Source organism: Vipera ursinii (genome assembly GCF_947247035.1).
Source record: "Vipera ursinii genome assembly, chromosome: 6".
NCBI lineage: Eukaryota > Metazoa > Chordata > Lepidosauria > Squamata > Viperidae > Vipera > Vipera ursinii.
In genome coordinates, this window is record NC_139515.1 from 43170715 (window position 1) to 43197611 (window position 26897).

At 39.1% G+C, this 26897-nt stretch overlaps 1 protein-coding gene across 3 annotated transcripts in view; it reads right to left on the reverse strand.

The window, feature by feature from the left end:
* GRIP1 (glutamate receptor interacting protein 1) overlaps positions 1-26897 on the reverse strand; it is a 341679-nt gene that overhangs the window by 285334 nt on the left and 29448 nt on the right. The gene's annotated exons all lie outside the window — the stretch shown is intronic.

Here is a 26897-nt window from a genome sequence, read left to right on the forward strand (position 1 = left end):
AACTTATCAAAGAGAGAAGCAACCTAGAACTAAGGAGAAATTTCCTGACAGTTAGAACAGTTAATCAGTGGAACAACTTGCCTCCAGAAGCGGTGAATGCTCCAACACTGGAAGTTTTTAAGAACAGACTGAACAGCCATTTGTCCGAAATGGTATAAGGTTTCCTGCCTGAGCAGGGGGTGGAGTAGATGACCTCCAAGGTCCCTTCCAACTTTATTATTATTGTTATTGTTATACATATACTGTATATATATAAACACATCTCTGCATTGCCTGCCTGCCAATAAAATTCAACACAGCAGCATTCATAAAGCTGTCCCACATTCATGAACGCTTAACTTTTGTGTGTGAATTAAAAAAGAAAAAAATCCATAATTTACCAGGCAGGTTGGCAGGCATACAATTGCAAACAGTCATATTCCATCTGGCTATGTGCTTTTCTTCCTCTCCATTCCCACACCACTCTTTCAAACTAAACCAAAAGCAGTATGAGAATGATTACTTCCTTCTAATATACTGGCTAGGCTTGAAACAGCTGTAACAGTCAAGATGATGCCTCTTGAAACAATCAAGTTTCATATTACGTTTAGGACATAATTACAAAATAAGTCTCTCAAAACACATGCATTTTGTTTCAGAATTGAAAGAATCATTTTTATGTTAAAGTCTTTGGAAACTGAAATATCCTGCCCATCCTAAGCGAAAAAATAGATGAACTTTTAGGGAAGGAAATATTCTGAACTGTATATTTTTCCTGCAGAAATGCTTGCAACACCCCAAATTCCAAAGTGCTGTGTATTCTTATATGGATAGAGTTTTTTTCCCACTTTTTCCTCTCCTCCCTGCAACAGCTTTTATCCTGTTCAAAATTCCTGCCTGAAATCGTTAGGGCAACAATAGTTGTTGGCTTGCAAAATAAGTTTCTAGAAATCCTAGTTTGTACTGAATGCCTGAATGTGCATGGGGTAACTTTAGACTGTGTCCTTAGTAAGAGCAGGGACTGCTACCTGGGGCTTGGATACATTTAAGGCAGGCAATGTAATTTGCTCCTTATCTTAATTAAAAAATATTATGTTAAATTTTTACTCTGCCAAAGACAGACAGGAATTAAATAGTAAACTCTCAGAAACTTGTCCAAACCTGGCTGTGAACTAACATTTACTGTAATTTAATGAAGCCATTGCAATAAATTGGCCATATGTAAGCAAAATAGAGGGACGCGGTGGCTCAGTGAGTTAAGACGCTGAGCTTGTCGATCAGAAGGTCGGCAGTTTGGCAGGTCGAATCCCGAGTGCCACGTAGCAGAGTGAGCGCCTGCTACTCGTCCCAGCTTCTGCCAACCTAGCAGTTCGAAAGCATGTAAAAATGCAAGGAGAAAAATAGGGACCACTACGGTGGGAAGGTAACAGCGTTCCGTGCGCCTTTGACGTCCAGTCATGCCGGCCACATGACCACGGAGATGTCCTCGGACAAGCGTTGGCTCTTCGGCTTTGAAACGGAGATGAGCACCGGCCCCTAGAGTTGGAAACGACTAGCACGCATGTGCGGGGGAACCTTTACCTTTACCTTTTTAAGCAAAATAGGAGAAACAATGCAGACCTTATACGCACTCCTGCTTCAAGACTCCCATACTCTTTTCCCACACTTTCCCTATGTAGAGAAATTTTATAACACTTCCTGAAAGAAGTTGAATATTTATAGTCTCTGCATTTTTTGTCTAAAAATCTCCTGCAACTACTGGAACTATAACAAAAAAAACCTTTGCTATCTAACTCCTAATAAGCAGTAGAGACCTATCTGTAGATGCTCATGGCATATGGAAGTCTGCAACTTGAAATATAAGAGGAATATATTGTAAAGGTCCATGAATTAATGTCATATTTATGGAACAAAAACAAAGGATATGGAAATAATATACTTGGTGCGCAACTGATGAATACCTGCATAGAAATGAAGGTGTATTATTATGAATTGAAGGGGCTAAAATGTAGGTCAGAAAGTGTAGGCTGATGTTATATAGGTTGGTGAGGGTGCATATGAAAATAAGAGCCCAAAGTTTTGTGATAGCTGATGTTGCGGACCAGTGAATAGTGATAATCAGAGAACCACAGTTGAAAATTGTGCAATGTCCTGAATAAAAGCAATCCAGGAAATTAGGGTTGCTAATGTAAGTCTTTGTTAGGATCACATAAATTCTATTTGCCAAGAGCAATCTGAAAAATGAGATCTGAACAGACAAAACCATAGGCAGGGCAAGAAGTCTAAGAGGTTTCAAAACACATTCATTCAAGGGAAAAAATAATTTTACAAAACAAGGAAGTTGATTTCATTAGAGAACACAGGGAATCACTACCTATCTCTAATACAGAGCATCAAATATTTAACGTCCTGGATGTTTTTTCAAATATTGTAGATTCACTTGGTACCAGGATCAGAATAAGTGAATGAGCCTTTGGGTTAAAGCAGTAAATATATTGAAGCAAGGTAAATTTATTTATTTAGTTTTATAAATAACTCAAGGCAGTGAACATTACCCAACATGCTTGCTCATATTATTTTTCCCACAACAACAACCCTGTGAGGTGAGTTGGGCTGAGAGAGAACAACTGACCCAAAGTCACCTAGCTGACTTTCATGGCTAAGGTGGGATTTGAACTCATGGCCTTCTCTGCTTTCTAGCCTGGTACCTTAACCACAAGACCAAATTGGCTTTAAGGAAAATGCAGAGGAAAATAAAATTACGTAAAAGAAATCAAACATGTAAGAGAAAGAAATTAATAGTCACATATTGACTCTAAGATGGATTAAGTGGGTTATAGGCTACCTTTGATTCTGGGTCTTCTATAGCCTTATAAAGCTATAGCCCATGAAGGGGCATGCTGAAGAATTTGCTGATTTCTGGAAGATAAAATTGCTTGGATTCATAGATAGATAGATAGAGCCACTTTATTCTTCCATTGAGAAAGCACTGGGGAGAGATTCAGGATGGATGATGTCACTGAGCTATCCACAATGGAGGATTGGTTGGTGGAGTTGACAGAACTTACTGAGATAGCTGAATTGACTTTGTTCATCAGAGAAAATGCCTACATTTATTGCTGACTGAAAATCCCAAATAGACTTTTTATGTTACACACAACAAAATAATTTATTTATAGTTTTGATTAATAGACAAAATAGATTATAGAATGAAGTGAGTTATTTTGTAACTATAACCAAGCTTATAATTGTACCTATAACTGCTGTAAAGATAGAAAGCTACTTCATTCTTTTTTTGTTTTTACTTTTTTCTTCTCTTGCATTTTATTTTTCTTTCTTTTATTTTTCCTTATTTATTATAAGATTACTTATATTAATTTGTATTAATTTTTATCTTCCTTTTTAAAATCTTTAATATAATTATATATAAAAATCTGTTTACTAAATACTTTTGCTTAGCAGTCCTAAGGAAGGAAAAATCATGTTCTTGTATATTTATGTGGCCTGGTTTTCACTGTTTGGTTTTGAAAAGTTTTACAAAATATTACTAAATAATATTTATATATTAAATTTATGTGCCATTGGTCTCCCAGTGACTCTCGGTGGTTTACAAATTGTTAAAAGCATTTAAAGTATTTAAAAACAAGAAAGAATACCAAAGAAAAGGTATAAAGATGGCAAAGATAACAAACCAAAATGGGTTTTCTTCTTAGATGAATTATGCCTAACACTCGAAAAGCAATGGATCACAAAGTTGCACAAATATCCACAGTTGTCTGCCAAGTCATATTTTGTCAGCAATGACAGGTCACATGACCATTGCCTTGGGTCAAATTCATTGTTACCACAATATCTCAGCACTCCAGTCAACTCAAAAAACAAGAAGTCAAAATGAATTTGTTTCCTGCTCCTATTTTTGGACTGAAATTGATTCCAGTTATTTCATTGGCCATCATTGTACCCAGTGCTTTTTTGTAAAAGAAAAAGGTGCTGGAACTCACACATGTCATACAACCTGCCTTGCCTACCCTACAAGGTTCCATCCAAAAAAGGTGCCGGAACTCCATTCTGAGCGTTCTATGACAAAAAAAAGCCCTGATTGTACCAGAATCTGAAAGATATACTGTAAGGTATAAAAAATGATCACACTGAACAATAAGATAATGCACATTTAAAAAAGAAAACAATGTGAATTCACTTGAAGAAAAGTCCAGGTTTTCATATTAAGAGATCTTCAAAAACTTTAACAGTGTTTTTTTTTAAATTCCATTTATATCCCGCCCTTCTCCGAAGACTCAGGGCGGCTTACAAGTGTTCCCACCTTCTAAATCAAGAATATTTGGATTTCTTTAGGTTTTTGCATTTGTGGATAGATAACCAAAATGCAAAATATATATTCAGTTTTCAAGACTATTGCCTCCAGAAAGTCTTGAGGTGCTGATAAAGACAGCTTCATCCAATGACAATTTGTTTTAGAAGTACATAATGCCTATAGCTCAGGGGTGTCAAACTCAATTTCACTGAGGGCCACATCAGCATTGCAGTTGCCCTCAGGTATGGCCAGGGTGGGTGTGGCCTACTGGGTGGGCATGGCTAGAGTGGGTGTGGCCTACTTGGTGGGCGTGGCCAGCTCTGCATCATTCGCATCAAGGGTGCCTATGGGGGCCTGGGCAGGAGTGGGACAGATCTGAGGGTCTCTGGCAGAAGGAGGGTCTCTGGGCCAGGGCCAAGGCAGTGGGAGCCATTCCCTCACTGTTTCCAGGATGGCTTCGCGGGCCACATGAAACCACTTCGCAGGCCGGATCCAGCCCCCGGGCCTTATGTTTGACATGTCTGCTATAGCTGCTTCATCTCCAGGTCCTCACAGAAGCTGATACCTGTAAAGTCAGGTAAGGGGACTGTAAAATCAAAATTGCCTTCTTCAAAAGTTCTCCAAGTTTCAAACAATCTTGTCACTCTTCCTTCCTGTTACAATAAAGAGACAATTCTATTAGGGTTTACTAGGAACTGTCTGGGTCCTGAATACTTTGCCCTTAGTGGAACTAATTCAAGCACTATGGTTGCATGTGCCCAACTTGAGAGACTAATACAAGACTAGCTATGTTAAATTCCTCTGTGAATATTGTTCCCAATAGAACAGAAAAGCCAAAAGACATTTTTTAAAAATGATAGATGATCAACAAAGCATCCTTTCCAAAACATGGGTAGTAGAGTTAATGCTGGATGTTTACATTCATTACTGGCTTCATTTTTTTAAAAAAAAAGTATATATACTTACAATGAAAATTGATTAATAATGGATGAACATGAAATTTTCTCTCAGTTACTTGTTTCCCAGTGGATGTAGAACAGGAGTAGCAAAAATGTTTGTGGCAGTTATTGTTAATGTTGTATTTTAACACTAGAGACTCTGCCCTATTAAACAGATATACACAGACATGCACGCACACATGCACACACTTTTTCCAGCAGTAAAATTATCTGTGGTACTATAATAAAGTATACTGAAAGGTATGTTGATTTCCTACTTGGAATTTAGCTGAAATAGCATATGGGATAGATGTTTTCATGAAAAGGTGAATTTTTGAATGCCTCATTCACGCAATTTGCATGAGTGGAAATTACACTAATCATGTAGGCATGCATATAGCTTTCTGACTGGAGCAGCCACATTATACATTTCTTAACAGATAGGAAGAGGAAAGGTGTCTGCACTGCTTCTCTACAGATAGTAGGCTTATATTTATATGTGCAAACATATTACATACGTGCAGTCAACTGGAATCTAATTTTTTTTACTATTATAGGAAGAGATGTCAACTAATGGATTGATTAAATAAATTCACTTAAAAGAAATCAATGTTCATTTGTTTCTCCCTGCATTCAAAATGGGATGATACAATCTAAGTTTTTAAGATCTTGTCAAATCAAATTTATTGTTATATGTGTTTTTAATTAGTCCTGTCAGATAATTTAGGAAAATGTTAAAAAAAATCTCCAGAGAGGTTCCACAAAGTTAACCTCTTATCTTGAATTCTATTCTAATAAAAATCCATCTCAGTTATATAGTTCTAAAATGGAAGAGATGACTTTGAAATTTTTGTGTAGTGTTGTGCTTACCACTGACCACAGTTCACTTTATTAAACTATGCGATGTGCTTTAATTAATAATATAATTGTCAAATATTCAGAATCGTTGGCACGATTATACTTGTGGTCTTTGGTCTCCTTAAGAGGGTGAACATATATATATTGTCCTTTTTATTATTGTTATATGGTAATTGTTTTTTTTTTTGCTTTCATTTATAAATTTCCTGGTAATGGAAGTAAATTTTAATACTATCATTTAGAGTTGAGCTTCTATGGAAAATCTCAATTGTTACTTGCAAATTGCAAGTTCATTTGGGTTGGCTGTCTCCTATAGCAATTAGTAAGAAACACATTAAGTTAATCTACAATGAAGCAGTAATAGTGATAGATAGTGCAGCCTAAATACTTTTTATAAAAGAAAGCTCTATCTCAGGTAGAATATACATTTGTATCTTGATGACTATCTATTTATGTTTGTGATAAATCAGCAAACATTTTTGTTTTCCATCTGGCTACCAATAACAGAAATAAAAATGACTTCCCTTACCTCACCATAACTTGGAAAAAATCTTACGATGATCAGGAACATTTACTTTTGTAGAAGATGATTGAATTATTTATCTGTAACTTGGATTCTGAAAGTGAACATGTATCTATCCAAATGTGTTCAACCCTGGATGCATATTGAGGATGAGTGAAATGAGTTAACTAAGCTAACATCCATATTTGACAGCTGTTTCAAGGGAAGGTATGTCAAAATAATAAAAGAATGCTCTCTAATCACCAACAGGCAGCAATGCTTTAGTAGCTCATAGGATACCTTGGGTGATGCAATGAACTATTTTGACAATTCTTGAGATGATAATCCCTATTACTGAGATTACTCTCCATGCATGAAAAATGATTCTTCCAGAATTGGGCAGACAGAATAAAGATCCAGTGCAGATAGAAAGAAACAGTACTACAAATAGTGGGGATATGCAGTGATTATTGAAGGGGTTTTAATAGTCCAAGAAAAAAAAGTTGCAATGTGCTAGCCCAAACAGAAAGGAGATACAACTGTAGAAAGAATGAGAGACATCAAAGCATTAATTCAATTTCCTCTTTGGAAAGCCAAATAGGGCAGACCAATTGCCTCAAGGCATGCCCTGATGATTTGTTTTTCCTGAAAGGAAGATAAATTACTGTAGATGCAGTATGCAGTGACAGAGATAACAAGAGAGCAAGGATTTGTGCAGCATTATGTTCTAAAAAATACCTAAACAGTTCCAATATTATTGAATCATCCAAAGAGAACTAAGTAACTACTCCATAAAAACAAAAATGAGCTACTACTGATTTCCCTGCATAATCCTATTTACTAAACCAGTGACTTTAATGGTTAAAAAAAGACACCTCCAAACAGTGCAGAAAAACATTACATAATGATAAAAACAAAACTGGGAACGTTAATACTATGCCTCTTTAAATTTAATTTAATTTAATTATGGGACTTGTACGCCGCCCTATCTCCCGAAGGACTCAGGGCGGCTAACAACAATAAAACAACAATAAAAACAATGAATAGAAATATTAAAAGAGATTAAATTTTACAAAGCCCCACTAAAAACCAATAAAAATTAAAATAAAATTAAAAACCCCGTCGTCAGTCCAGGTCGGCCAGTTGGAAAAGGTATGTCTTTAGGTCACGACGAAAGGACTGGAGATCTGGGGCCGTCTGAAGTTCTCGGGGGAGCTGATTCCAAAGGGCAGGCCCCCCGACAGAGAAGGCCTTCCACCTGGGGGTCACCAGCCGACATTGTCTGGCCAATGGCATCCTGAGGAGACCCTCCCTGTGTGAGTGCACAGGGCAATGGGAGGTCGTTCCTGGCAGCAGACGGTCCTGTAAATATCCCGGGCCTAAGCCATGTAGGGCTTTATAGGTAAGAACCAGCACCTTGAACCTCACCCGGAGGGCAACTGGCAACCAATGCAGCCCACGCAGGATGGGTGTAATATGGGAGTATCGGGAAACTCCCACCACAACCCGCACAGCTGCATTCTGCACCAGCTGAAGCCTCCCGGGTGGTCTTCAAGGGCAGCCCCATGTAGAGAGCGTTGCAGTAATCTATACGGGAGGTAATGAGTGCATGAGTGACCGTACGTAAGGCATCTCGGTCCAAATAGGGGCGCAACTGGCGCACCAGGAGAACCTGGGCAAATGCCCCCCTGGCCACGACTCCTATATTATTATTATTATTATTATTATTATTATTATTATTATTATTATTATTATTATTAAATTTATATACCGCGCTTTCCTGTGGGACTCAGGGCGGTTTACAAGGTGCTTAAAATATCAATACAAAAATTAAAAAAACAATTAAAAAAGATTAAATTCAGTCCTTGAAAAAGTATAAAAACCCCAATTAAAACTCTCAGCCTGGACCGGAAAGCTCGAAGAGCCAGGTCTTCAGGTCCTGACGAAATGAACGAAGGTCGGGGGCAGTCCTAAGCTCCACGGGCAGCTGGTTCCAAAGGGCAGGCGCACCCACAGAGAAGGCCCTCCCCCTGGGTGTTATCCGCCGGCAATATATGATCTTCTAAATTGAGTCGTGCATCCAGGAGGACGCCTAAGTTGCATGCCCTATCAATGGGAGGCAACACCTCTCCCCCCATAACCAAAGATGGTAAATCTTGGACAACACGAGATGCCGACACGTAGAGCCACTCGGTCTTGACCAGGTTGAGTTGGAGCCTGTTCTTCCCCATCCAGATTCGTACCACTTCCAAGCAATGGGACATCACATCGAGGGCATCACTGGGTTGGTTCGGAGTGGAGATGAAAAGCTGGGTATTGTGTTATATTGTGTTATATAACCTCCCGAGACACATAGACCAGCCAGGAGGGACATGGGTCCAACAGACATGTGGCGGCACTTAATTTCCCCATGATCCTGTCCACTTCATCCAGAGTCACAGGATCAAACTCTTCCCAAATGTTCTCGGCCAGACCTATCATTTTCCTCTCGTCAGATACTGCCCAGTCAGAGTCCAGACCAGTCCGAATCTGAGCAATCTTTGTCCAGCAGATGCTGACTAAACTCCTCAGCCCGTCCCTGCAAGGGATCTTCCCCTGTCCCTTGATTTAAAAGGGAGCGGGTCACCCTAAACAGGGCGGCCGGACGATTATCTGCGGATGAAATGAGGGTGGCAAAGTAAGTACGCTTCGCCGCCTCCATTTCCACAAGATAAGATCTAGTGAAAGAGCTTAACTGTGCTCGGTCAGATTCAGACCGACTGGATCTCCAAACGCTCTCTAGGCCCCTCCTCCGGCGCTTCATCTTCCGTAGGTTCATGGAGAACCATGGAGCCAACCGGGACCTGCGCCGGGTAAGAGGCCGCAAAGGAACAATGCGGTCAAGAGCCTCAGAAGCAGCCCGTTGCCAGGTGTCAACCAAGGTTTCAACCGGGCTGTGGGAGAGGGAGGCAGGAACCAAACCAAGCGCCATCTGAAACCTTTCTGGGTCCATCAGGCGCCTGGGGCGAAACCACCTGGTCGGTTCCACCTCCCAGTGGCGGGAGGTGGTATGACGGAGGCCTAGCCGCAGGAGATGATGATCTGTCCATGAAAGGGGCTGTACAGATGGAGAAACCCCACCCAGATCATTAAGCCACTGCCCGGAGATAAAAATAAGGTCGGGCATGTTTCCCCCTTCATGGGTCGGGCCCTGAATAATCTGGGTCAGGTCCATGGCCATCATGGAAGCCATGAACTCTCGGGCCACCCCCGAAGTCCCCCCCCAGGGAAGGTAGGTTAAAATCCCCCAGCACCAAAAGCTCAGAGTATTACTAACTGAGCAATCTCATAACACTAAAATGTAATTGCAATCCTTGATATCAGCAAAAAAGTATTAATTACTCCCAGTTTATAGGTAGTAGATTGTTCTAAAAACAAGTGTGCATGATAACTATTACCATTTCTCTAACTTGTAACAAATCAGGGGAAGAGATAGAAGAAAATAGCAATGTATTCATCTCGCAGATTTACTAAATTCACTTAAAGTAAAAAATGGGTGATTTTTAATTCTGTAATACCAGAACGATTTAAATACACATTCACTGTGGTATCCAAAGGAGAGAAAGTTTAATACAGTACTTAGGGAGTGAAGGTAGGAAGAGAATCTGTCCTGATATCCTGATAATTAATATTGTGCCAGCTAGTTTTGGAATTATTCTGTCAACATGAAGCTCACATTTTGGATAAGCTGAAATGTTCTTGTCTTATGAGACCTGGAAACCCTCAACCAGTAATACACTGAGATTACTTTTTTCTCTAGAGAGGCTAAGCTACTGACACACAACATGTAACATAATATAAACTCCAAGCATAGTGACCTTCAGCAGATCTTTCATGATTATCTCTTGGGGAAATAGTTCACCCTGAAGACACAGCATAATGTCTCTGAGACTGTAAAATTTCCAGCATCTGCAAGGACAGCTGGTTTGGTGGTTAGAGCATCTGCCTTATTTGGATTATGACAAAATACATCACCAGAGAAGCTCTCTGATTGTGACTCAACTCACAAGGGAAATGGAGATGTATTAGTTCATTATATTATAATGAAACATACGTTAACAGCAGTTTATTTTTCAGATTTTCTTCTATGAAGCTGTATAATAAAAGTAGAGCAAACTCTATTTATTTTATTTCAGTGCCAGTCAAGAAAGAAAGAGAACATTATATAAAACTTCATAGAAAGACAGAAATTGGGTTAAAACAAACTTTAAACTATCTAAAATGTCTAAAATATTATATAAAAGCAGATAAAGTGAGCCAGATTAAGCTCCTAAGCATAATGAGAAATCAGATTGAGCTCTTTGCTATTCACTTCTCAGCAATTAAAACAAATGATTGCACTTGGCCATAATGGCTGATTGACTGAAGGCAAGAGAATATCATTTAATAGGCTAACAGAAAGGCCATGTAACTCTTCTGAGTATTAAAGAAAAATAAAAGGAAGCCAAAACTATGATCACCATTTGTATGAGCCAAATATTGTGAAGGCTAATTAAGACAAGTGATTTGTAGCCTAAATTGCAGAAAATAGGGAGATTAATATTCAACTGTTTATCCAAAAGTTCTTTGCTTAAATAAAATGAAAACCCCAGAGAACAATTTCTCATGGGCCCCTCAACAAGAACAAACTTTAAGATGGTCCATGACAAGAATTTTGTGCACTTATTTATTTTTTATTTACTCAATTTATATAACACAAATATCATTCTGGGCAGCTAACAGATTTTAAAACTATAAAAACCAAACAATATCCAAACAGAAAGGAAAAACTTGCTATGACATCCAAGGAATCCAGCAACTAAATCCATCTGGGCTGAATAAACCCATAAGCCTGGGAAAAGAGCCAGTTCTTAAAAGCGCCCCAAAAGGCCAATGGGATTGGGACTAATCTAATGTCAGGGGGCGGAGTGTTCTCGATCGCAGGTGCTGTGACACAAATAGACAACAAAATAAATATTAAGTAGAAACAAAAATGAAAGCAGGTATAACTATTGCACGTTTTACAGCCAATAAACCAAAATTTTGTGACACGCAAAGTAACAGAACTATATTGATCAGGCAGTAGCAACTGTACACAAAAAAGATTTTACTAAAACAGATGTTATGAAATGCAATTCCACATCTTTATAAAAGAACAATAAAGCAGAACCTGAGCTATAGATTCTGTGGTCCTTTCACTTCAAGGTTAATAGGGGAGACATAATAGCAGTGTTCCAGTATTTGAGTGGGTGCCACAAAGAAGAGGGGGTCACGCTATTCTCCAAAGCACCAAAGGGCAGAAAAAGAAACAATGGTTGGAAACTTATCAAAGAGAGAAGCAGCCTGGAATTAAGGAGAAACTTTCTGACAGTGAGGACATTAACCAGTGGAACAGCTTGCCTCTGGAAATTGTGGGCACTCCATCCCTGGAGATTTTTAAGAAAAGGCTAGACAGTCACTTGTCTGAGATAGTATAGGTTCTCCCGCTTAAGTGGGGGGCTGGACTAGAAGACCTCCAAAGTCCCTTCCTATTCTGTTCTGTTCTAAAATCTTAATGTTTACAAATATTTTAAAAATTTCCCCTCCAAAAACAGCCACTGGGAGTAGATTAAATTGTGATAAACCTAGAGCTTTTCTAAATGTGGAGTTCTTTGATTTAGATATCTTACTTGCTAAAAAACCAAAATGAACAGATATATGTCTCTAGGAAAGGGCAGACTATTACAGATATAAGTTATGCAGGCAGTGAATTTCCTTGCTTCTGTGCATTTTAAATGACTCCCTAATTGTCTAAAGAGATAAAATGGTGGTAATGAATAATGAATAACTACCTGCTATTATTGGAACAAAGTCCCACCAATACCTTTCCCACAAATGTAAAAAAGGGATTTTCTTAGGACTGCAGAATGAAGAAAAGTTTAATTTCCCACCCCATCCACTCTGAACCCATTAATTATCAGCCTTCCCTCCACCAACTTAATGCTATTTCCATTTTTTAAAACCTGTAAATTATGTGCAAGGTATTTTTAAATTACTGTGCAGATAGTTTGACCTTTGCAAAATAATAAATTAGATTTCCACAACTTGTGACCAATAAGTGAATATTGGTTATTTATTGGTTATTTATTTATATGCTGCCCATTCCCATTTTGCTGCTATAGATGGCTTACAACAGTAGGTTAAAATCCATTAAAACAATGATTAAAAATGCAGTAGAAATACAAACAATATAGAGAATACACATTCAAACAGCCATGACCTGGAGGCTCTTCCAAGCAAAGATCTGCAAGTCATATAAACTTGCATAATGTTCAGTCTGATGAACAGGAAGCCAATAAAATACTTTGATGGCTCTGTTTTAGGAAATCTGCAATTGCTTACTTTATTAATAAATCTGCAAAGAACTTTAGAATTCAGTCCTCAACTACAAGTCACAGCAACTGGAAAGTCTATAGAAATGGAGCAAAATAAAGTTGAATTGAAGTTGCATAAAGTATTATACAATAGTGCTTCACAAAGCCCACTGCATCCAAAAAGTACCCCTGATCAAAATGTTAGAGAACGTCTATCCTCCTGAAGAATTCATACATATCCTTCAAAGGCTTTTACTGGTTATCAGTATATCAGTGTCCATGCACAGAAAATACTGCTGCTGCTGTTTTAATGTTCTGTGTATTACATTCCTACACTGTACATCAGGACATTTCCCTTTCAAATGCTTTGTAATAACATAGTAGAAATAATGTGCTACGCATCAAAATATGCTTTTAGAACAGCATACAGGTAGACCTCGAGTTACGAATGGAATGGAGCCTGCCCATTCCATTCATAACTCGAGGATTCATAGGAGTGAATCTCGTACCTTGAATGCAATCACTCCTTGCTTTTGCCCACGCATTCGCTAATCAAATGCATGGTTTGTTAAGTGCACATGAGGTAGCTCAGGGTGGGCAAAGCCATGGGGACCCCCAAGGCCTCTCTGACCCAATAAGATACCTCATGCTTCCCCCTCCCTTCCTGCCACACCAGATTCGCTTACCTTGCAAAGATCTGTCTCCTCTCTGTTGCTGTTTCTTTGCCTTTGAGAAAGAGGAGAGTTGGCTGGGAAATGCTTTTTGCATTGAGAATGGAAGTTTCTGAGGTCTGTGATCTCACATGAGTTCAGGCACCCATTCTCTGCAAAAGAGAATGGGTGTTTAAAGTCGTGCGAGATCACGGACCGCAGAAACTTTCATTCTCGGCATGAAAAGTGTTTGCGGTACTTGTCTCCTGCTTCTTCCCCAAAAACCTTTCTGCCACCACTGTGGGACACTCCCTGCCCACTTAAATCTGCTGCAGATGGAGCTCCTTCATCAAGCCACCCTATGGCCGGAGCCGGGAGGGTTGCCGTGGAATTGGAGTCGGCCAGGTGCAGGAATCAACACAGTCTATGGGCCAGGTTCATGTTCACTCAGGTGCACTGGCCTTACTGTTTGAGGAAAGGAACGAAGTCTTCACCTGAGCAAAGAAGCACCATGGTGCCAGGCCATGCTGAGGGGAAAGGGAGAGGTTTCCAAGCTGAGCCATGCTGGCTCAGGAATTCTGAGAGTTGATGTCCTTGAGTCATAAAGGAGCCTGCACTAGAGGAGGACATTAAAATTATTTACAGGATTACTTCTTTAGGAACTAAACTTTTAGAATCTAAAACAGCTAATTCAAAAAAGCCAACAGGAAAGAACCTCACATTTTTCATCTGCTTCTGTCTTTTGGAAGGTAAAATTAGATAACAAAATAATCTATTTCTTATGTTAACATCTCTGCAATGAAATCAAAGGTAACAGGAAAGAAATGAGAAACATTTTTCTCAATGTAATATGTCTAATTTAGCTGATTCTAGAAAAAAATAGTATCTTTTGTACACTCTTGAAAACTATTTTGAATCTAAACAATTCTTAAGAATGAAATATTCTTAATTTGGACTTTACTTTTACTGTTTGGACTGTTGTGTGTTTTGAAAAATAGATTATTTAGAATCTAGTTATGTTGCACTTCAGTCTTTAAATAATTAACCTAGTATATACATAACAATATATGATGTTTTCCCTGGTGAGCTTAACATCAATAATAACACATTAAAAAGGCTAAAATAATTTCTGGTGATATTATCTGTATAGTAAAATTTTGGACAAGCAGTGATCATGTTACATATGTGCATAAGCGTAGTCAGTAGCATATGCCTTTTTAAAGGTATCAAACATGCAAAGAAACAAAAATAAGTCCAAAATATCTGTATTACATCCAGAAATGCCAACTTTGCAACCAATATTTCTTATCCATAACTATGGCACCCTAAGGATACCTGCATACATGCAAATGTTTCTCTGGGATCAGTAATGCAGCAGGGATTGCTTTTTCCTTCCAGTAATATATACCTAAAACCAGTTTATTGCATTTGACAATTGTACTAAAAAAAATCTCATTGTCAACCAATATACATAATTCATTTAATTTGAAAACAAGTGAAAAATTGATTTAAATTATTTTATTAAAACAAATTAATGGCAATTCTTTTATAAAAAGTTGCCTCAAACAAAATGAGTTTGACATGCCTGCCCTAGATAGTTGAATGCTCCAAAATAAATTCTAGACCAGGCCTGTACATGCAGCCTACCTAGCACCCTTGGACAGAGCACAGACTTTTTTTTAAAGTAATAAAATCACAACCACTGCCCTGAAAGTCATGTTGCCTAGTGCCTCCATGGCTTACCATGACCACGAACTCCAACACTGTAGATGCTCCTCTAGTCACCAAATCATTGATTAGCCCACCAGCATTCCTTTGCAGACCACAAAGATTTTTAATTTATCAGTGTAGGCTTTTCCCTTCTACAAGTTGCACAGACCTCTTCTAGATTTTCCTTTTGCCTTTCCGAGTTAACTTCTTGGTCTGTCATTGAGCAAGAATTGATTTTGTAGGGAAGCATATTATCATTTGATGTATATTTAACATATGTTCTACCTTTATTTACCAATTATATAATATTTGTATACAATCCACATGGCGAGGTTTGGGGAAACTTACAATAGAAAAAAATATATATTTAAAATCATACGATTAAAACATTGCCTGGCCCGCACCGTCTCCGCTGCCCGCACCGCGCAGCCCCGCCATATAGAGTGGGCTCTGCTGCTCCCAAAGCACCAGCCGCGCCGGCTCTAGCCCCGGGGGGGAGCTCACCGCCAACACCCTTCGCACCTGTGACTGCAGCAGCGCCCCCCCACTCCCCCGCCTCCTGCGCCCACAAGATGAGAGTTCCGGCACCTCTTTTTTTTTTTTAGAAAAACAGCACTGGATAGATATGTCATTTCATTTTAACCTACTTCTATTTTAGAATTTTAGTTCTGTGTCTTAGTTTTAGGCAAATAACCTTCCTGTTTCTTAGTTCTAGACATATAGCTTATATTGGTAATAACAGTGACACAATAATATTCTATATTATTTCTTTAGATTGTGTTTTATATTCAGTCCTCCCATTTTACTTTTAAATAGTTTGTTAATCAATATGCTCTATTTTAGTCTTTGACCAAAATAAACTTTGACTAAAAGAAAAAAGGACTAAGAAGAAAAGAAGGGGGGAAATTCAAGACTGGCACTATTTTTTAAACACTATTTCTTAAACCATGCAGAGTGAGTTATAATCAGAAACAAGAGGGGTTTTTAAACCTAAAGTAGCCATCAATGCTAATTCGTCAAGATTCTTTAGTGAAGAAGTCTAGTAAAGTAGTAAATCTTAATTTAAACAATTTAGAGTTGTTTTAAATGTTCAAAAGTACAGTATACAGCATAAAACTTAAAAATTAACTTGGGAAGAAAGAAAAACATGTATGTGTGGAAAATACAATTATAAAATTATGTATGAATTTTAAAAATCTAAATGCAAATGAAGTTGATATTTCTCCTTGTTTTCTCTTTCTACAGCAGCAGGGATTGAAGGAAGCGGATGGATGGGTGGGTGGGTGGATGGATGGGTGTGTATATGTGTGTGTGTGTGTGTGTGTGTGTGTGCTTGTGTGTGTGTGTGTGTGTGTGTGTGTGTGTGTGTGTGTGCTTGTGTGTGTGTGTGCTGAGCACTGAGAAAAACACCCAAGAGCATTAGCAGTGTGTTCTTCTTTTAAATACATTGTTGACAGCAGCTTCCATTCCTGCAACTAATTTTATATAATGTCCTTTATCTTTTAGATGGGTCTCCTTAAGAGCTTTTATTAAAGATGCTACTCTCTCCCCTACGCAGCCAGCTTTATTTACATCTTGATTTGGAGATAGCATGCTGTCTCTATAAGTTTCAGCTGCTATAACAAAAGGCGGATCTCCATTCATCTTAACAATGACACCAGAGAAACTGACAAGGCATTTTAAATTTCTGGCAGCCCCTAGGGAATCCTCTCAATCTTCATAAGCTGTGTCATTAGTGGGTGCAGTAAAATTGGCTATCTATTCCACTCTTTTGTCTTCCCAGACCCTATTTATAAAGAGTAGGTGATATGGTATAGTTTTCCATCCCTTTGATATTTACAAGAACTATGTTTCAAAATCGGGCTTATTCATTAGTGTATAGATCTATTTAAAACTATTTGACAAGTACACAATTAAAATAGTTCAATGTAGTGCCGAGATAAGCAATGTCTCAAGAAAAGACTGCTTTTCATGATTGACCACCTTAACTAAAGCTCGTAAACATGAAAGTCTGTACTGCTAAGTAAATACTACAATTTGATCTGACCATTATTCTGTTCTTTTGTTGATATTGCAAACATGATTCTGCTTCATAAACATAATCTAGTAATTATCTGTCCTTCTAAAATGTCATTTCAAAATATACATCCTCAAAAATTATAAAAAACATATTAAAGCTGAAATAATATCCAAAATAACTGCATGGTTACAGAAGAGTGCCATCTGCTGTTCATTTATTGCTAAATAGCTGAATACATTTTTTTTATTAATATGCCCCTGTGCAAACACCAAAGGCATTCCCTTACCCTGCTTGAAACCTTTACTGTCAAAATCAACTAATACTCTCTCTCTCTCTCTCTCTCTCTCTCTCTCTCTCTCTCTCTCTATATATATATATATATATATATATATATATATATATATATATATATATATATATATATATACATACATACATATACATATATATATATATACACACACACAAACATACACTATATAATGCAACTCTGTGTCTGTATGTTTTCCAATTACAGCAAACATTGTTTATCATTTTCCACAGGAAAAAAGTTTTTATATCTACAGCAAGAGTCTGTAGACATGCCTTCATAAAATACTAATAAGCATATTTTGCTATCTTTTCTTATTAAAAGTCAATACCTTAGAGCATGGGTCCCCAACCTATCGGCCACGGCCCACTACTGGGCTGAGGCCACTTGGCCACTGGGCCATGTGAACTGATGGCCAGTGCACGTGCACACGTGCATGCACTCACCCCCACACACACTTGCACTAGTGCTGCCCCGAGCATCTCACCAGTACTAGCACCATCCCGAGCATCCCACCAGCACTAGTGCCACCCGAGCATCCCCCGGTGCTAGTGCCATCCTGAGAATCTCGCTAGCGCTGCCCTCCCCCTGCACATCCCACCAGCGCTAGTGCCAGCCCCCCCAAGCATCCCACTGGTGCTAGCGCCGCCCCACCTCCGAGCGTCCCACCATCACTAGCATCACCCCGAGTATCCCAATGGCGCTAGCACTGCCCCGCCCCTGAGTGTCCAATTGGCACTAATGCTGCCCATAGCATCCCGACAGCGCTAGCGCCACCCCATTTGCAGCACTCGTGCCTGCGCAGCCATGTGCATGTCTGCATGCATTCGCATGCGGCTGTTTGTGTGTGCGTATGTGCTCATGAGTGACCCATTTGTTCACCCGCACATGGGGCTCATTTTTGCATGTTCACATGTGCAGCCCATTTGCATGAGTGCACATAGCTGTGCCTGCCTCCCTTTCCAGGCTGCAAAAAGGTTGGAGACCTCTGCCTTAGAGTCAAAAATGACTACCAATGTTCTGCATAGTCTAGCATTCTGCTAAATACTTCTAACATAAAGTACATGTCGATTTTTTTAAAAAAAATATTTATTTATTTAGAAAATTTAAGCTACCTATCTTAAATAACTCTGGGGAGCAAACAATACATACAAACCAACAGAGATGTCCCAGCCCAGTAAATACTACAATATAAAAACCAATTAAATAACTGAGGAATCACAAAACAATTCGATGAAACGTCTATGGAGATTCTCAGTCATCCAGGTCATGGTTGTCCCAAAGGTGCTTTTTTTCAAAAGGCAACTGGACTTTTTTTGTTTTTTTCCTTAAAGATATTTCACTTTTCATCCAAGAAGCTTCACTGGTTCTGGCAGGATGGTGCAGGTAGCACTGCACATTAAGGAAGACAGGTTTCCTTAATGGAAGGAAGTCTGGCTTTCCTGGACTGCGCAGTGCACGTTAAGGAAGACAAAAGCCTTAACATTGAAGTTTACAGAAACCCACATACACAGAGTTCAGTATTTACATTTTGATCCTCACCACCCACTGGAGCACAAAATGTGAGCGATCAAACCCTACACCACTGGGCTGAAAGTTTGCCTACTGGGAAAGAGGGAAAAGAAAAAGAATTAAAGTATGTCAAGAAAATCCTCAGATCGTGTGGCTATCCCAGCTTGGCCTTCATCAAATCCAGGAAAAGATCCAGCAGGAATTCCTCCATAACAGATAAAGAAGAGAACAAAAAATGAAGTAACATTGTCATTCCATACATTGCAGGAATATCTGACAAGCTCAGGAGGATTTTCAACCAACACAACATATATGCACACTTTAAACCCAAGAATACACTAAGGCAGAAGCCTGTCCAGCCCATGGATAAAACACCCAGACACAGACTGAGTAATATGATATATGTAATACAGTGCAGTGAGACCTGTGCAGATCTGTACATTGGTGAAACAAAACAACCACTTCACAAATGCATGGCACAACATAGGAAAACAAATCCATCAGGACAATATTCAGCAGTGTATCAGCATTTGAAAGACAAAGGCTACTCTTTTGAAGACAGCAAAGTCCACATTCTGGATAGAGAGGATCATTGATTTGAAAGAGGGGTAAAAGAGGCCATCTGTGTTAAAACTGAGCAACCCTCTCTCAACAGAGTGAATGGAGCAAGAGAGAAGCTTGTGCAAGCAATGTGTGTGTGAATGAGAGCGAGAGAGAGAAGCTTTTGCGAGCAATGTGTGTGAATGGAGCAAGAGAGAAGCTTTTGTGAGTAACGAGTGAGTGAATGGAGCAAGAGAGAAGCTTGTGTGAGCAACAAGTGAGTGAATGAGAGCGAGAGAGAAGCTTGTGTGAGCAACATGTGTGTGAATGAGAGCAAGAGAGAAGCTTTTGCGAGCAAAGTGTGAGTGAATGGAGCAAGAGAGAAGCTTGTGCAAGCAACATGTGAACGAATGAGAGCAAGCTAGAGGCTTTTGCTAGCAAAGGGTGAAGGGGGTTGCGAGCGAAGGGTGAGAAAAAAAGGGAAAAGTGAGGGGGAGAAGCGAAAAAGAAAAGAAAAGGCATTGACTTCTGAGTTCCACTGTTGCAGTAGGAAGGAAGCATTAACATTGAAACTCAAGTTTTTACTTTTCCATAATATTGTAAACTAGCAATTTCTATAACTTGACTATGAGCCAGCAATGTGCAGCAGCTACCAAAAAAGCTAACACAGTCCTGGGTTGTATAAACAGAGGCATAAAATCAAGATCACGAGAGGTACTATTACCGCTTTATAAAGCCCTAGTAAGACCACACCTAGAATACTGCAGCCAATTTTGCTCACCATATCACAAAAAGATGTTGAGAGTTTGGAAAAAAATTCAAAGAAGAGCAACTAAGATGATCAGGGGCCTGGAGACTAAAACATACGAAGACGGCTACGGGATTTGGGTCTGGCTAGTCTAAGGAAAAGAAGAAATTGAGGAGACATGATAGCAGTTTTCCAGTATCTAAGGGGCTGCCACAAGGCAGAGGGGACCAGGTTGTTCACCAAAGCACCAGATGGAAGGACAAGAAACAACGGTTGGAAACTGACCAAAGAGAGAAGCAACCTGGAATTAAGGAGAAATTTCCTAATAGGGAGGACAATCAACCAGTGGAACAGCTTACCCCCAGAAATCATGGGTGCTTCATCACTGGAGATTTTTAAGAAGAGACTAGACATCCACCTGTCTGAGATGATATAGGTTCTCCTGCTTGAGCAGGGGGCTGGACTAGAAAACCTCCAAGATTCCTTCCAGCTCTATTCTATTCTGTTCTGTTCTGTTCTGTTCTATTCTATTCTTTAACAACAAATGAATCTAACCAGTAAAGCCCAAAATTCCCCCCTTTTTTATAGTCATCAAGAAAAACCAGGTTCAGTTCCAAGCTGGAAATAAAATGGAGGCTGCTTTTGAAAGAAGTTCTTGTTTATTGAAGAGCAGAACAGCATGCAGTTCTGGGACAGCTGACCAAGTGGTTTGATGAGTACATGGATTTTTATACAGGTTTCACAGCATTTCATAATCTAGAGACTTGCTTTGTGTGTTTTGTTATTTGATTGGTTTCACTTGTTTTGCAAAGGCTTGTGATGGGTCTGAATTATCTCCTTCATTGGCTCTAATCCTGTCGAACAAATGTAATTAATTTTACCCCCTCATCTTTAGTCTATTACCTCCATTGAGCTCTCTTTGTGAATCAACAGGCCTGATTCAGTGTTTCTGCTTTTTGCAATAGCCAGGGGTTTCATGAGTGAAACATAGCTTCTGTATTTTTTCCCCTGAGTTTTATTCTTGTGATTTTTTTGGGGGGGGGGGGCTTAGTAAAAAGGACTGAAGGTTGCATTCTTACCACACTGGCTTCACTAACCAGGGAGGAGAGTTCAAGTGGGGAACAAAAACAAAAGCAAAATTGAGCTGTCCCCCTCTTTCTTTTCTTTAATAAATGCATCTAAGAATATTCCTGCTGCTGATTGGTTCCTCACGGTTGATTTTCTTGAGCTTCAGATGTTCCTGCCATTTACTGGTTCAAGTCAGGGCTTTGTGGGTGGGTGGGTGGGGGTGGTTAAAACTCTTTCAGATTCCACAGTTCTTGAAACAGGGTTCTTGCAGAGAAATTTGCTACATTTGCTGCATTAAAGTATTGTTGCTTTCAATACTGTAAAATTCTATTATAACTCCCAGGATTTCCAATGTGCTGGACACACTTACTGAGAATTCTAATTTAATAATAATAATAATAATAACAACAACAACAACAACAACAACTTTGCAAAATACATCAAGAAATTGCAGCTTCCTGCAATAACTCCAGCAAAGCTACAAAGAACTACGCTATTCGGAACATCTTACATTTTAAGGAGATACCTGGTTGATACCTAGGATGCTGGCAGCAACCCATGTCAACCATTAGTGCCAACGAATTTGAGTGTTCAGTTGACTGAGTTTCATGTTTTATGAATAAAAGTTTATATAATAATAATAATAATAATAATAATAATAATAATAATAATAATAATAATAATAATAAAGGGACCTTGGAGGTCATCTAGTCCAACCCCCTGCTCAGGCAGGAAATCCCATACCATTTCGGACAAATGGCTGTCCAGTCTCTTCTTAAAAACTTCCAGTGTTTTTAAGAAGATTCACAGCTTCTGGAGGCAGGTTGTTCCACTGGTTAATTGTTCTAACTATCAGGAAGTTTCTCCTTAGTTCTAGGTTGCTTCTCTCCTTGATTAGTTTCTATTTGTTGCTTCTTGTCCTGCCTTCGGGCGCTTTGGAGAATAGCTTGACTCCCTCTTCTTTGTGGCAGCCCCTGAGATATTGGAACACTGCTATCATGTCACCCCTCATCCTTCTCTTCATTAAACTAGACATACCCAATTCCAGCAGCCATTCCTTATATGTTTTAGCCTCCAGTCCCCTAATCATCTTGGTTGCTCTTCTCTGTACTCTTTCTAGAGTCTCAACATCTTTTTTACATCATGGTGACCAAAACTGGATGCAGTATTCCAAGTGTGGCCTTACAAAGGCATTGTAAAGTCGTATTAATACTTCACGTGATCTTGTTTCTATCCCTCTGTTAATGCAGCCTAGCACTGTTTTGGCTTTTTTGACAGCTGCAGCACACTGCTGGCTCATATTTAAGTGATTGTCCACTAAGACTCTGAGATCCCTCTCACAGTTACTAATGTTGAGCAAGGTACCCCCTATACTATACCTGTACATTTGGTTTTTCTTGCCTAAATGTAGAACCTTACTTTTTTCACTATTGAATTTCATTTTGTTAGATAGTGCCCAGTGTTCAAGTCTGTCCAGATCCTTCTGTATCTTAAGCCTGTCTTCTGGAGTGTTGGATATTCCTGCCAGCTTGGTGTCGCCTGCAAATTTGATGAGTTCCCCATTTATCCCCTCATCCAAATCATTGATGAAGATGTTGAAGAGCACTGGGCCCAGAACGGAGCCCTAGGGCACCCCAGTGCACACTTCCCTCCATGTAGATGTGGTTCCATTGAGGACCACATGCTGAGTACGGCCTGTCAGCCAGCTACGAATCCATCTGGTGGTGATACTGTCTAACCCACATTTTTCTATCTTATGAAGTAGTAGGTTGTGATCTACTTTATCAAATGCCTTACTGAAGTCCAAGTAAATTGTATCCACAGCATTCCTCTGATCCGCTAATTTTCTCACTTGGTCAAAGAATGCAATAAGATTTGTCTGGCATGATCTGTTTTTGACAAACCCATGTTGGCTTTTAGTAATGACTTTGTTTGCTTCTAGGTGCTCACTGATTCATTGTTTGATTATCTTTTCCAGAATCTTCCCTTGTATTGAGGTCAGGCTGATAGGTCTGTAATTTCCTGGATCCATTTTTTGATAACTGTACTGTAATTGCAATACATCTGAAAGGCTATTATCAGAATTAAGAAATGGATCCAGCCAGCCAAGCTAACCTAGAGCCAAATGTTGCTTCTGCACAAGTTCCTTCACCTTTGCCCAATATATATTTAACTATGCAGCAGAAGAGTCAGCATCTTGTTTTAACCTGCTTATTTCAGCTTGTAAAAACAAAAATGATCTGTTGATCATATATTGTCCCTTGCTTGTAAGTCCCTTTGGAATGTACAGAGCATAGCAACACACACAAACAACATCCTTAAAAGCCAATGTCTGTATCTGTACTTCAGCACACACAAATTCACCCACATGCTAATATGTATGCTGTAGTCTGATTTAAAGTTAGACTCTATCACTTTGACAGAGCTTTTATTTTCTTCTACAGGTTGAGGAATATAAAAACAGGAAGGAATGGTACCTTCAAGATGGCTAATAAAATATGATGTAAGGTCTGTGACTGAGGTATAACGATTTCAAAGTTAGAAATGAAACAGTACGTATATTAAGATATAACAATAATGACACTGAAATTAAGTAATCCATAGGTCAAAGGAACTCACAGATTAGGCTTAAGCTAAAATATAATACGGCCTCTGTACTTGGAAAAAGACTGGCCCAACTAAAATTAAGGGGGAAGGGTGACCAATCTTTAGAATTTCTAGAACCCAAAGCCAATCATAAATCCCAAGAAAACAAATCCAACAATGAGGTAGGCAGTGATGAGAAAAAAGAAAAACTCAAACAACAATCAGGAGATGCAGGAAACATACCCACAGACAGGCATAAAAAATGCTTATATACAAATGCTCAAAGTTTGGAGAACAAACAGGGTGAACTAGAAGCAATAGTACATGAGGGAGGGTATGACATACTTGACATTACAGAAACCTGGTGGAACAAAACCCATGAATGGAATGGACTGGTGGATGTGTACAAATTGTTCAAAAGAAACAGATCTACAAAAAGAGAAGGAGGAGTTGCACTATATGTAAGAGAACACTACATATCTACAGAAATGCACATGATCCAAGATAAAAATTTTCCAGAATGTATATGGGGCAATATAAAAGAGAAAAAAAGTGACATCGCCATAGGCGTATATTACAGGCCTAACCAATCAGAAGAAATACACGAACTCTTTGCCAATCAGTTAACAAATGTATGTAGGAGGTAGTAATGGGAGACTTCAACTATCCAGAAATCAACTGGGAGACAAACTCTGCAGCGAATGGGAGATCAAACAGATTCCTAACCAACCTAGCTGACAATTTTGTCACTCAAAAGGTGGAGGAGGGTACTAGACGTATAGCTATAATGAACGTAATTCTTACTAATAGAGAAGAAGTGGTAGAGGGAGTTGAAGTTGCTGGAACCTTGGGTGAAAGTGACCATGCCATACTTGAATTTAATATAATGCAAACACTAGCAATAGAAAACAACAAAATCAGTGCCTTAAACTTCAAAAGAGCTGACTTTAACAAACTCAGAAAGAACCTAGGAAAGATCCCCATGGATAAAAATCCAAAAGGGGAAAACAACCCAAGAAGCATGGGAAACTCTGAAAAACGCAATCATAAAAGCCCAGTCCAGCACAATAGCACTGAAAAAGAAAAACAAGAAATTCAAGAAGAAACCAACATGGCTGCACAAAGATCTCTCTCACAAACTGAAAGACAAAAAGGACAAATGCAAAAAATGGAAAGAGGGGCACATAACTAAGGGTGTTTATCAGCAGACAGCCAGAACATGCAAGGATAAGTCAGGAAAGCAAAGGCTCAGAACAAACAAAGACTTGCAACAGAAATCAAGGAGAATAAAAAAGGTTTCTTCCAACATATTAACAAGAAAAAAGTCAAGGAAACTGCAGGTCCACTAAAGAGAGAAGCTGGCAAGGAAATAACAGGTAACAGGGAGAAAGCAGAGCTGCTTAACTCATACTTTACATCAGTCTTTACACAAAAAGAAACTATAGCCCAACATATCAAAAAAACCACTGCAAAAGACAAACTAGAAACAAAAATTAAAATAAGCAAAAAATGGTAAGAGAACACCTATCCGACCTTGACGAATATAAATCACCAGGGCCTGACCGATTACATCCCAGAGTTCTGAAGGAACTGGCAGATGTTATCTCAGAACCGTTGCACCACATCTTTCATAAATCATGGAGCACCGGGAAAGTACCTGAGGATTGGAAAAGGGCTGAGGTGCTTCCCATCTTCAAAAAAAGGGGAAAAAACAGACCCAGGAAACTACAGACCAATCAGTTTAACATCAATACCTGGGAAGATCCTAGAAAAGATAATCAAAAAACAGATCTGCGAACAACTAGAAGCAAACAAAGTTATAACTAGTAGTTTGTTAAAAACAGATCATGCCAAACCAATCTTATTTCATTCTTTGATAAAATGACTAAACTAGTAGACCAGCGAAATGCTGTGGATGTAGATTTCAGTAAGGCATTTGATGAAGTAGACCACAACCAATTCCTTGGTAAGCTAGAAAAAGGTGGAATAGACAACATCACCACAAAATGAATGTGTAGCTGGCTGGCAAACCATACTCAACAAATAGTCCTCAATGGCACTACATCTACATGGAGAGAAGTAAGCAGTGGGGTACCACAAGGTTCTGTCTTAGGCCCAGTACTCTTCAATATCTTCATAAATGACTTAGATGAGGGAATTGAAGGGGAACTCATCAAATTTGCAGATGACACCAAACTGGCAGGAGTAGCCAACAGCACAGAAGACAAACTCAGGATCCAAAAAGATCTTGACGATGATCAAAGTCCTGGAGACTAAAACATATGAAGAATGGCTGCAGGACTTGGACTTGGCTAGTCTAAAGAAAAGAAGAAATAGGGGAGACATAATAGCAGTATTCCAGTATTTGAGGGGCTGCCACCAAAAAAGGAGGTCACATTATTCATCAAAGCACCAGAGGGCAGGTAAAGAAACAATGGCTGGAAACTGATCAAAGAAAAAAGCAACCTGGAATTAAGGAGAAACTTCCTGACAGTGAGGACAATTAACCAGTGGAACAGCTTGCCTCCAGAAATAGGGGGCGCTCCATCACTGGAGGTTTTTAAGAAGAGACTAGACAGTCACTTGTCTGAGATGGTATAGGTCCTCCTGCTTAAGTGGGGGGCTAGACTAGAAGACCTCCAAAGTCCCTTCCAGATTCTATTCTATGCTATGCTATGCTATGCTATGCTATGCTATGCTATGCTATGCTATGCTATGCTATGCTATGCTATGCTATGCTATGCTATGCTATTGGATTTTAATTCTATTCTATTCCTTGTCTAATGGAAAATT